Source organism: Ranitomeya variabilis, chromosome 2, assembly GCF_051348905.1.
Source record: "Ranitomeya variabilis isolate aRanVar5 chromosome 2, aRanVar5.hap1, whole genome shotgun sequence".
Taxonomy (NCBI): domain Eukaryota; kingdom Metazoa; phylum Chordata; class Amphibia; order Anura; family Dendrobatidae; genus Ranitomeya; species Ranitomeya variabilis.
In genome coordinates this window covers 522,986,159-522,999,955 of record NC_135233.1, presented here as the reverse complement: position 1 = coordinate 522,999,955, position 13,797 = coordinate 522,986,159, and positions in this window count along the sequence as shown.

The following is a 13,797-nucleotide window of genomic DNA, read 5'->3' as shown; positions in this document are numbered from 1 at the left end:
TCGTTGCCTTCTCTCCTAGGGAGCTAAAATATTGAAGGGCTTGTCTGCTCCGTTTCTTCTAATATGCAGGACGTACTTAAGTGCTATTATGCACACAGACAGACCCAGCAACACCATACAGATCACAAAACTTTCTGTGTCAGTTAGCATACTTGTCCCAGGCTCATGAAAACCCGTGTCCTGGGCTCATTCTATCAAACCTTATCCAGAAATGAAGGAGGTTAAGCACTTAATGAATAGTCAAGCATGGGCGGAGGTCTCCCAGAAGGACGCAACCACATGACCCAGTTAGGCTGACCTCCGTGTATAAGGCTTATACCCCAACTATTTCGGCTTATTTTTCTACGCACTTTTGCTCTTCTTTCACAACATACCACAACCTTCACACTGTTCACACACTGCCAGGGACAGGACTCATAAGTCTATACAATATGGTAACCCGAGTTTTATAGGTATCTACTCACTACTAGACTAACCCAGCGTGACACGGCTCATAGAGATCTTTCGGATAATACAGGGCAGATAAAAGAGAACTAATAATGTCTCTTACCTGGCCAGGTTTTTCAGTTCATTTGCCGTCCATTATCCCAGATCTCCGTTGTCCGTATCCGCAGGTAAATCTCGAGCAAATACTCTTATCTCAGGTCCCTGTTCGATGCGCCAAAGAAATGTTAAGTCCTTCTCAGTCCCTGGCTTACTAGAGGTAAGCTTCCAGGTAAATGACACGCAAACAAAGTATTGTGTGATCATATACAGGGGAAGCTCAGGAGCGCGTCTGACTCTCTGGGCTTTACCCCTCCTTTATAAAGAAAAAGAGTTATGCATTTGCAGACATGCGCACAAGCGCTCATTATTTCACATTCTCTTACAAAGCTTATCTATACTGTGAAATTTACAACCTCTAGTATGTAGGTAAAAGGCTATAATGACAGAAGGAATGCGTGCATAAAAAGGAAATGTCAACTTGCTCAAGTTTCTTGATATGAGCCAGATGTTTCAGGAGAAAGATACAATGGATTCTTTCAGTCTAATCTCTACAGGGCGGAGAGCCACACCAAGTCGCCAGGAGCAAAGGTCGGAGCGGGGCGCCGATGTGCATCGGCGGAGGACCTCATTCTCTCCTTGGAAGCCCGAATGGCATCCTGAGTGCGGTTCCAAATATCCCGTGCCTCCACAGCCCAGTCTGCCACCCTGGAGTCGGCGGAAGACATGGGCATATGCACAGGTACCCACGGATGCTGACCATAATTGAGGCATGGGGTTTGTCCAGTGGAGTCGGCTATGGCATTGTTCAGCGCAAACTCTGCCCACGATAGCAAGGATGCCCAGTCATCCTGCCTGATTGTGACAAAATGTCGCAAATATGTGACCAAGGTCTGGTTGGCTCTGTCTACCAACCCATTCGTCTCGGGATGATATGCGGAGGAGAGATTTAACTCAATGCTGAGAAGACGACAAAGCTCCCTCCAGAACCGAGACGCAAACTGGGGACCCCGATCACTGACAATTTTGTCCGGCATACCGTGTAGGCAGAAGACGTATTTTATGAACAATGCTGCCAAGGCCCGTGCAGAAGGTAACCGTGGTAGCGGCACCAAATGCATCATTTTCGAGAAATGATCAGTGATGACCCAAATGATGGTACAGCCGCGAGACTTGGGCAAACCCACTACAAAGTCCATCCCGACCATCTCCCAAGGCCTGTCTGCCACCGGCAAGGGATAGAGTAACCCAGCTGGCCGTTGTCGAGGAGACTTATTTTTGGCGCAGGAGACACACGCCTGAATATAATCTCTGACATCTCGAACCATATGTGGCCACCAGTACATCCTCGCCAGCAGTTCAGATGTCCTCTTTGTCCCAAAGTGTCCACCCACCTTGGACGAATGAGCCCAAGAGAGAACCTCCGGTCACAAATTAATGGGCACAAAAGTCTTGCCCGGAGGCACAGACTCTAGCGAATCCGGAGCTACAGTTCTCAGGCTCTCTGAAGGGACAATAAGCCAAGGCTCTCCTTCCTCCTCCTCAGATGACACAACAGAGCGAGAGAGGGCATCAGCACGAATGTTCTTCTCCCCAGCGAGATAATGGAGGGTAAAGTGGAACCGGGAGAAGAACAAGGACCATCTGGCCTGGCAAGAATTTAGCCGCTGGGCTGTTTGTAAATATAACAAGTTTTTGTGGTCTGTGAAGACTTGAAAGGGAAAACGAGCCCCCTCCAAGAAATGTCTCCACTCAGAGAAAGCCAACTTCATCGCCAGCAACTCCCTGTCCCCGATGGAATAATTCCTCTCTGCAGGTGTGAAGGTCTTGGAAAAGAAGAAGCACGAATGCTTCCGACCTTGAGCATCCTTTTGAAAGAGGACTGCTCCTGCACCAACAGAAGAGGCATCCACCTCCATTATGAACGGCTTATCAACATCGGGACGATGTACGATGGGAGCGCAAGCAAAATGAGACTTAATAGCAGAAAAGGCCCTGGAGACCTCTTCAGACCACAATTTGGGATTTGCTCCTTTCTTGGTGAGGGCTACCAAGGGAGCTACCAAAGTTGAGAAGTGGGGAATGAACTGGCGATAGTAATTTATGAACCCCATAAAGCGCTGCACCGCTTTAAGACAATGGGGTTCTTGCCAGTCCATCACAGCCTGTAGTTTGGCAGGATCCATAGCCAATCCCTGGGCTGAGATGATATAGCCCAGGAAAGGTAAAGACTCCTGCTCAAACATACACTTCTCCAACTTTGCATAAAGAGAATTTACCCGTAAGAGGTCGAAGACTCTGCCAACATCTCTCCGGTGGGAGTCAATATCTGGAGAGAAGATGAGAATATCATCCAGATAGACTATGACTGAGGTGGAGAGCATATCCCGGAAGATGTCGTTGACAAAGTCTTGGAAGACGGCTGGGGCATTACAGAGCCCGAAGGGCATCACCAGATACTCATAGTGCCCATCTCTGGTGTTAAACGCCATCTTCCATTCATCCCCCTCACGGATGCGAATCAGGTTATAAGCACCCCGCAGATCTAATTTGGTAAATACCCTTGCTCCCCGAAGCCTATCAAAAAGCTCAGAAATCAGGGTCAGCGGGTACTTATTTTTAATGGTGATGGCATTAAGACCCCTGTAATCTATGGAAGGACATAACTCTCCACTCTTCTTCTGCACGAAGAAGAACCCCGCACCTGCTGGTGACACTGACTTCCTAATGAACCCTCTTGCCAAATTCTCCTGGATGTATTGGGATATAGCCTCCATCTCCGGAAGAGAGAGGGGATAGACACATCCCCGTTGAGGTTCTGCTCCAGGCAAGAGATCTATAGGGCAGTCATAGGGACGGTGAGGCGGAAGGGTCTCCGCAGCCTTTTTGGAGAAGACGTCAGCATAGGACCAATAGCATTTGGGAAGAGAAGGAAGATCTGCGGGTATCTCAGTGGTGGAAACCTGAACGCACGCTTTCACACATCTGCCCTTACAAGCATCACTCCAACCTAATATCCTCCCAGAGGTCCACTCAATATGTGGGGAGTGAAAACGGAGCCAGGGTATCCCCAACAGAATCTCATCCATTCCCTCGGGAAGGACAAGAAGGGAAATAATCTCTTGGTGGGATGGGGACATGGCTAAGGTGAAAGGGACAGTCTGATGTGTGATCTGTAATGGAAGTGTTGACCCATTCACCACTCTAACAGTTACTGGTTTGTGTAGCATTACCAGAGGTATTGTGTGTCGCAAAGCAAAAGCAGAGGACATGAAATTCCCCTCTGCTCCTGAATCCACACAAAGCTCAACTGTATGAGTGGATGAACCTAAGAGGATTGTCCCTTTAAAGGACAACTTGGAGGAAAATGCCACTGAGTCTAGTGAACCCCCTCCTATGGTCACTAGACGTGATTGTTTCCCTGACCGCCGTGGACATTGATTTGCATAATGTCCCAGTTGTTGGCAATTTTTACACACCACGGGTATTCGAGCGGACTGAGACCTAGGTCCCGCTCGAGAAACCTCTATGGGAGTCGGATGCCTGAACAGGAGACTCTAGAGGTTTGGCAAAGGTGGGAGCCAGCCGAAACCTCTGCCTATACTGGGTCCGCTCCAACCTCCGCTCGTTAAAATGGAGATCGATGCGGGTAGAAATGGAAATGAGCTCCTCCAGTGTGGCAGGAATCTCCCTGGTGGGTAAGGCATCCTTTACATGATCTGCCAGTCCTTTCCAGAACACCGGAATAAGAACTTTATCTGGCCATTCTAGCTCAGAGGCAAGAGTCCGGTATTGGATGGCAAACTGGCTGACCATGGACGAACCCTGAGTAATTGCCAAAATTGGAGCGCGATATCGTGGGTAACACATGGTCCCAAAAAGACCTGCCTCAGAGCGTCCAAGAAGAGAGGAGCACTCTGTACCACACGATCATCATGCTCCCAAAGCGGCGTTGCCCACTCCAACGCCCTGCCCGACAAAAGAGAAATAATGAATGCCACTTTCGCCTGTTCCGTAGGAAAACGTGTAGCCAGGAGCTCGAGGTGTATAGAGCACTGGCTCATGAATCCCCGACACAGTTTACTATCACCAGCAAACTTGTCTGGAAGCGGGAGACGGGGTATAGTCGGAGCAGGGGTGGCAGCGGACAAACTGGCTGCAGCTACACTTGCAGCCTGAACAGCGACAGCGGTGACGTCCACAGCTGAGGTTGTACGCTCTAGAGCCGCCAACCTACCCTCCAGCTGCTGGATGTACCGCTGTAGACGCTGATCGTCCGCCATTTTCTAGCCAGACCCTGGCGCTAGTGTACTGATAGGGCTAGCGGAACGCACCGAGTAAATATAAATGTTTTATTGAAACAGATGCGTTCGCAGCCCGGGGTCCACCGTGCAGGAGAACCTGCTGCTAGGAAACGGCGGCACTATATGGCGGTATGAACCAGCTCTGTTAGCTTCACAGAGCAGCCGAGAAAGCAAAGCTCTGTGCCCTGTTAACTTTCACAGAGGCACAGGCTAACTACCCAAATTAGAGCAGTCAGTGGTCATGCATGCATACAAAAATCCTCGCCGGAGGTGCCAGCATTCTAGGGGCTTATTTCAGCCGGGTCCCTGAATACATTCAAACACAATCTCCTCGCCGGAGGTGCCAGCATTCTAGGGGCTTATTTCAGCCGGGTCCCTGAATACATTCAAACACAATCTCCTTGCCGGATGTGCCAGCATTCTAGGGGCTTATTTCAGCCGGGTCCCTGAATACATTCAAACACAATCTCCTCGCCGGAGGTGCCAGCATTCTAGGGGCTTATTTCAGCCGGGTCCCTGAACACATACAACCACATGACCACACTGGCACAAAGCACATAACTTGAAAAGACACTAGCGGATGGCTGTGCAGCCATGCGAGCCTTAAATAGTTGCAGCACGTACAGAACCTTCCTAGAAGGACCAATGAGAGGCTGCTACAGAGCCTGCGCACCTACAGGACCTTCCTAGAAGGACCAATAGAATTGACAGCAGTATCTGAACATGTGACCCTCGATCTCCACTGAGAGATCTTACTCTGGGCATGCTCAGAACGAGGAAAGCAGGACTTAGTCCCAGCAGCGTCTGCTCGCCGCTGCCCAACACTGGCCTCAATGGCAGAAGCAGGAAAGGCAGCAGCACCTCTTTGCACAGAGTCAGCATGAGTGAGACGCTGGGACGGACGTCTCCGCCGAGCAGGCTCCACTGCGGCAGGAGAGGAATGGGAGACCGCAGCGGAGATGGCCCGAGATTTCCCCTGTGCAGAGGCGGGAACTCGACCCCTAACACAAGTTTATTTCAAAATTGCTCAATAAAATATGAGTAGTGGACAAAATTTAAATTATAATTTTTCACAGAAAACACCAAAAAATTTTTTTTTTCCCAAATTTCACACAAAGACATGAAAACACACAAAAACGCATAGAAATCTATAGCAAACTAGCTGCAGCTACATTTTTATTCTAACTTTCTTTTCTATTATATTAGTCTTCCAAACAATTCTGACATGTTATTTTTTCAGAAGAGTGTTCTTTGCAAACATTGCTTCTTTAGTTTGCTTTGGCAAGCATTTCAAGTCGCTTCGCTCTATCATGTGAGGCATTACAAGTTCATGACAAAGGTCCTTCAAGAATATGAATCTCCTGTCCTTTCTCTGTGCATGAAATTCCAGATGAGTTTCTGTATAAATAATGAATGATTTTAGGGCTGCTACATCAAGCATATTTGAAAATAGTACTACAGGCCATCGTTTTGTTTGCCTCTTACACGAATATTCTCCCACCATCTCATCCATTTTATCTACACCTCCTTTTGTTGTATTGTAATGCAGGATGATTTCTGGTTTCAATTTTTTTTTATTGCTGTCAACACTGCAATCGTGATGCATGGTACTGAGTAAAATTACAGATTTCTCCTTCTTCGCCTTGTAAGATACCAAAGTCGCTTTGTTATTGAATCCAAAGACACTCTCATAAAGTGCTCGCTGATGATTGTGTTTCAGTGCTTCTGGAATTTCTCGTCTGTTTTGCTTTATAGTACCAACAAGTGTAATAGCTTTTGCAAGCAGAAAATTGCCTAGTTCAACATTGGTGAAATAATTGTCCATGGTAATGTTTCTACGTGAATTGAATATTGGAACAGCAAGAGTTTTGACTATTTCAGACCCCAGTGTCATGTCGGACGCTGTTCAGACCAGGTCGTCCGACAGACAGCGGTAATTCCGCTTTTGACCACTATTTGCTCATTGGCGTCTGCTAGATTTTATCTAGCTGTTCCGGGGTTAATTGACCTAATCCTCGGATTGGAAGCTGGGCCATTCCCATGGCCTTTAAATAGTTCTCCTGTTCATTGGGCGTTGCCGATTATAGCTTCTGTCTTGTGCGTTGTTATCTCGGTCTGGAGTGGAGAGCTGGTTGTTGGAGATTCGTTGCTGGTGGTGTATTTTCCTCTGTCTTATTTACTCCTTCCTATATTTGTATTTATTTTGCCCTGCACATTTATAGTGTATTCCTGAGTGACTGCGGCGTGGTGTATATTTTCCTTTATCCTTGTCTGTGCTAACTGTGGGTATTGGAATATAACCTCTTCACTGGGTGGAGGGCGGAGGTATCAGCCTAGGGTTAAAACAGGAGTTAGGGCGAGGGTCGAGGCCTGGACATGCACACCATCAGTGTAAACTCCAGGTAGAGGGTCAGTTAGGATTTCCCTAGTCTGAGGGAAACTGCAGGGGCCCGGGTTTTTAGCTCGCTCACCTAGTCTCCCCGTGACATTATAATCGGCCCAACAACAACAAAAAAAAGGGGGTTTCTTTTTTTTTGTGTTTTGTCATGGATCCCATGACTTCCATAACCCGCCAGTTGGAGGCGCTGTCCCTACAGGTCACTGAGTTGAGAGGGGCAGTGCAGCAACAGGGACTAGCAGTATCTAATGTGCAGGCTGGAGCGACAGGAAGAGTTGTTGAGCCTAAATTTCCTTTGCCTGAAAGATTTACTGGGGAACGCAGTAAATTTGTTTCTTTTCGTGAAGCTTGCAAACTATTTTTCCGCATGCGCCCGATCTCCTCGGGTAATGAGGCTCAGCGTGTGGGCCTGGTGTTGTCATTGTTAAGCGGGGATCCCCAAGCATGGGCGTTTTCTTTGCCATCTGATTCTGTTGCATTTGACTCTGTGGAGAGTTTTTTTTCTTCTCTTGGGAAAATCTACGATGAACCTGACAGAATGGCTCTAGCAGAATCTAAGATACGCACTATTCGCCAGGGGGAGCTAGTTGCAGAGGATTACTGTTCTGAATTTCATCGCTGGGCGATCGATACACAATGGAATGATCCAGCATTGCGGAGTCAGTTTATACATGGGATTTCTGGAAAGGTTAAAAAAGCCCTTCTGATGTACGAGACTCCTGCTTCTCTAGATTCCGCCATGAGTCTGGTTGTCCGCATTGATCGTCGTTTGCGTCAGGGGGAGCATGAGACGCCGCCTGTGGGAGAAGGTTTAGGTTCACGTGAGGTTGCTGCAGGTGAGCCCACGGAGCCTATGCAAATCGCAGGGGTGTCACATGTGAAGCGTCCAGTCCCTGAGCTCAGGAAGCAGGGAGCCTGTTTTTACTGTGGTAAAACGGGTCATTTTATTAACATCTGTCCTCTGCTGCCTAAGAAAAACGCAACAGCGGAAAACTTCTAAGTTCAGATGGTGTGGAGGAGACCAATCTGAGCTTATGTATATCCTCCATGGTGGTTTCTCAATGCATGCTCCCTGCTAAGGTTTTTATTGCTGGCAGTGAGCTGCCAATTACTGTTTTTCTGGATAGTGGTTCAGCCACAAATCTCATTGATGAGGAGTTTGTGCGCACAGCAGGTTTTAGGATTGAAAAACTGTTTCATCCTATCCCCGTGGTCACCATCAATGCTGCTCCTCTCTCTCAGGGGGAGATTACTGAATTTGTGACTGAGGTGAAACTCCACATAGGAGTTCTACATTCCGAGCGGGTTACATGTAAGGTGCTCAGGAATCTTCCTGCTCAGGTGGTTTTGGGTTTTCCTTGGTTGTCTATGCACAACCCGGTAATTGACTGGAAAACTCAGGACATAATTCGGTGGAGCAAGTTCTGCCAGGAGAATTGCCTGGCCACATGTGTGGCTGCGGTGACTTCAAGCATTCCGGAGTCACTTTTGGATTTTGTGGATGTGTTCTCTGAGAAGGGTTGTTCAGAGTTGCCGCCACATCGTCCTTATGACTGTTCTATCAGGTTTAAACCAGGGGCCAAATTGCCTAAAGCTAGGATGTTTAACATCTCCGGTCCGGAGAGACAAGCGTTAAAAGATTACATTGCTGAAAGCTTGAGCAAAGGGCACATCAGGCCGTCATCCTCGCCGGTGGCAGCAGGGTTTTTCTTCGTGAAGAAGAAAGATGGCGGATTACGCCCGTGTTTGGATTTCAGGGAGTTGAACCAGATTACGGTTCATGATCCATACCCTATGCCTCTGATACCAGATTTGTTCAACCAGGTGGCAGGTGCTAAGTGGTTTACCAAGCTTGACTTCAGGGGGGCGTACAACCTCATAAGAGTCCGTCAAGGTGATGAGTGGAAGACGGCTTTTAATACCCCTGAGGGTCATTTTGAAAATTTGGTGATGCCGTTTGGGTTGACTGACGCACCCGCAGTGTTCCAACATTTCATCAATGATGTGTTCTCGCATGTTTTGGGGAAATTCGTTATCGTGTATCTAGATGACATCCTTATATATTCTTGCGACCGTGATGCTCATTTAGATCATGTCAGGCAGGTGTTACAGCTTCTCAGAGAGAATACCGTATTTTTCGGACTACAAGGCGCACTTTTTCCCCCCCAAAAAAGGGGGGAAAATGGGGGGTGCGTTTAGTAGTCGCAATGCAGGCTTACCGTGGCGGCAGAGGTGCGGTGGCAGAGGTGCGGTGGCAGAGGTGCGGCGGCTGAGGTGTGGCGGCAGAGGTGTGGGGATGAGGAGGCGCAGTGAGCGGGGTCCCTTTCCCCGGTGAGGTGATGCAGCAACCCGGTAATGCAGCAGAGCCGGGTGAATCCTGTTGTTATCGGTGGTGGCGGCCATCTTCCTGAGGCCGCGCGTGCGCAGATGAAGCGCTCTGCTGCCCGGGGCTTCAGGAAAATGGCTGGTGGATGCCGCGCGTGCGCAGATGGGGATCGCAGCAGCCATTTTCCTGAAGCCGAGATGCGAACTCGGCTTCAGGAAAATGGCCGCCGCGATCCCCATCTGCGCACGCGCGGCATCCCGTGGCCATTTTCCTGAAGCCCCGGGCAGCAGAGCGCTTCATCTGCGCACACGCGGCCTCAGGAAGATGGCCACCACCAACGATAACAACAGGATTCACCCGGCTCTGCTGCATTACCGGGCTGCTGCATCACCTCACCAGAGAAAGGGACCCCTCTCACGCCATACCTCTCAATGCGCCTCCTCATCCCAGCACCTCTGCCGGTAACCACTGCTGCAACCCTCCCATGGACACCAGGCCGTGGCGTCGCCCACCTAAGCAGGAAGGGACCCTGCTCAGGTGCACGCCGTACCGCATCACCCCACCTCTGCCGACACCATGCCTCCTGTGACCCTGCTCTGCCACCACCAGCCCTCAGGTAAGATACTGTAAATTCGGACAATAAGACGGACCCCCATCTTATAAAAAATCTTTTTTTCTGTAATTTTCACCTCAAATTTGGGGTGCGCCTAATTGTCCGGTGCGTCTTATAGTCCGAAAAATACGGTAAGCTGTATGCTAAACTTGAGAAATGTGTATTTTCTGTTCAAGAGTTGCCTTTCTTGGGTTATATTGTGTCTGCTTCTGGGTTTCAAATGGACGCCGCTAAGGTGCAGGCGGTGCTGCATTGGGAACGTCCTGATAACCTGAAAGCACTTCAGCGGTTCCTTGGGTTTTCTAACTACTATAGGAAATTTATCAAGGATTTTTCCATCATTGCTAAACCGCTAACTGACATGACTAAAAAGGGTACCAATTTCTCCGTTTGGCCTGAGGCTGCTGTGCGCGCATTTGAATTTCTTATGAACAGTTTTGTTTCAGCCCCCATTCTTGTGCAGCCAGACGTATCAAAACCCTTTGTTGTGGAAGTCGATGCGTCTGAGGTTGGTGTGGGGGCGGTACTATCTCAAGGCTCATCTTTGAGTAGTTTGCGTCCGTGCGCCTATTTCTCCAAGAAACTGTCGTCCGCCGAACGTAACTACGATATCGGCAACAGGGAGCTGTTGGCTATTAAGTTGGCCTTTGAGGAATGGCGACACTTCTTGGAGGGGTCGGTACATCAGGTTACTGTTATTACCGATCATAAGAATCTGCTGTATTTGGAGTCAGCCAAGCGTCTGTCCCCCAGGCAGGCTCGCTGGGCATTGTTTTTCACGCGGTTCAATTTTGTGGTCACTTACAGACCGGGGTCTAAAAACACTGAGGCGGATGCTCTGTCCAGGTGTTTTCCGGGGGGAGAACCTCGGGAGGATCCAGTACCCATCCTCCAAAAGGGTGTTGTGGTTTCGGCTCTCACTACCGAGGTTGAGGCTGAGATTGCCGAGGCTCAGGAGGAGGTACCATCTGAGCTTCCCATCAACAAATCTTTTGTACCGCTTCATCTCCGCCTAAAGGTTTTGGCGGAGCATCATGATGCTATCCTGGCTGGCCACCCAGGGGTTAGAGGTACCTTGGAGTTGGTGTCACGTCAGTTTTGGTGGCCCAAGATCCGACAGGACGTGGTCTCATACGTGTCAGCTTGTACCACGTGCGCTAGGGCTAAGACGCCTCGCTCCCGTCCTGTTGGCACACTACTTCCTCTTGAGGTACCTAGTAAGCCTTGGATGGAAATCTCCATGGATTTTATCACTGACTTGCCCTCATCAGCTGGGAACACGGTCATCTTGGTGATTGTTGATCGGTTTTCTAAAATGTCGCACTTTGTGTCTTTGCCTTCGTTGCCTAACGCTAAGACTCTGGCTCAGGTACTGTATTTGTGCAGGAGGTGGTCAGACTTCATGGGGTTCCGTCTAACATTGTGTCTGATAGGGGGTCTCAGTTTGTGGCAAAATTTTGGAGAGCATTTTGCTCACGACTGGGGGTCAAGTTATCTCATTCTTCGGCGTTTCATCCTCAGTCAAATGGTCAGACTGAGCGTATGAACCAAAATTTGGAACAGTACTTACGCTGCTTTGTCTCTGATAACCAGGAGGAGTGGTCTACCTTTCTTCCTTTGGCTGAGTTTGCCATTAATAATCACCGCCAGGAGTCATCTGGGGAGTCTCCGTTTTTTTGTGTTTACGGGCTACATCCTCAATTTTGTACCTTGAGTCAGAGGGGCTCTTCCGGCGTTCCGGAGGAGGACCAGTTGGGGACACAATTGTCATCAGTCTGGAGGAGAGTTAAGCAGCGCCTGTTGAGTGTGGGTGCTAGGTACAAGCGTGTGGCTGACAGTAGGCGTGTGCCAGGTCCGGACCTGAGTGTGGATGACTGGGTGTGGTTATCCACAAAAAACATAAGACTCAAAATACCGTCCCTTAAATTGGGTCCACGGTTTATTGGTCCATTTAGGGTCACCGCCATCATTAACCCAGTAGCGTACCGATTGGAGCTCCCTATGGTGTATAAGATACACAACGTGTTCCACAGGTCTCTTCTAAAGAAGGTGGTGGGTTCTGTGGACGCAGCGCCTATGCCACCTCCAGTCTTGGTGGATGGTAATTTGGAGTTTGAAGTCTCCAAGGTGGTTGACTCTCGTGTAGTGCATCGCACTTTACAGTACTTGGTACACTGGCGTGGTTATGGGCCTGAGGAGAGGTCCTGGGTACCAGCCTCGGACATTCATGCGGATCGGCTGGTCAGGTTTTTTCATTGTCGCCATCCAGACAAGCCGGGTCCTATAAGCCGTGAGGGCCCTGGGGTCCCTCGTAGAAGGCGGGGTACTGTCATGTCGGACGCTGTTCAGACCAGGTCGTCCGACAGACAGCAGTAATTCTGCTTTTGACCACTATTTGCTCATTGGCGTCTGCTAGATTTTATCTAGCTGTTCTGGGGTTAATTGACCTAATCCTCGGATTGGAAGCTGGGCCATTCCCATGGCCTTTAAATAGTTCTCCTGTTCATTGGGCGTCGCCGATTATAGCTTCTGTCTTGTGCATTGTTATCTCAGTCTGGAGTGGAGAGCTGGTTGTTGGAGATTCGTTGCTGGTGGTGTATTTTCCTCTGTCTTATTTACTCCTTCCTATATTTGTATTTATTTTGCCCTGCACATTTATAGTGTATTCCTGAGTGACTGCGGCGTGGTGTATATTTTCCTTTATCCTTGTCTGTGCTAACTGTGGGTATTGAATATAACCTCTTCACTGAGTGGAGGGCGGAGGTATCAGCCTAGGGTTAAAACAGGAGTTCGAGTCGAGGCCTGGACATGCACACCATCAGTGTAAACTCCAGGTAGAGGGTCAGTCAGGATTTCCCTAGTCTGAGGGAAACTGCAGGGGCCCGGGTTTTTAGCTCGCTCACCTAGTCTCCCCGTGACACCCAGATCCTTCTGTACTGGTGCACCAACCTCTTTGCCACAGTAGATTACGCCATTTATGCCATAATAATTTGCAGAATCACACATCCAGAAGATTTTTATTCCGTACTTGGCTGGCTTGCTGGGCATGTATTGTATGAACTTGCAGCGTCCTCTGAACGGTACAAGTTGCTCATCTACAGTAACATTAGTACTAGGATTGTAAAGTTTTGTGCAATTTTTGATAAATATGTTCCAGAGATATAACTGATAGGGGCTAATTTGTCTGTTTCAAACCTCGCTGCACGAGTTAGCTTATCATCAAAGCGAATGATTCTTCTAATTTCCTCATATCTGCCCACAGACATTGTCGCCTTATAGTGTGGATCAGAAAGTGGGTCCAGAAATGTTATTATGTTATTATCATGTTATTATCCACACCCTGGCCCCTCCACCAGCATTACTGAGTACAAATAAAGTAACTTGAGACACAAACACTACTGAGAACATGATAAAAATAGCGGGGGCCTAAAAGGCCCCCAATTCGTACAGATGTAGTTTTCACCAAACAAGCATTGTTACACCATAATGCCTATGAAAAAAATTATATGAACAACTGGATATTATCAACAACGACATACTTGAGGAATACCTGGAGTTTCAAAATTCTAACTAAAGTAATTTTGCAGATAATAGCAAAAATGTAAGGATGGGGGCCTAAAAGGCCCCCAATATGCGTTCTAGGGTTTTAAAGGGGCCAAATAATATTGCACGC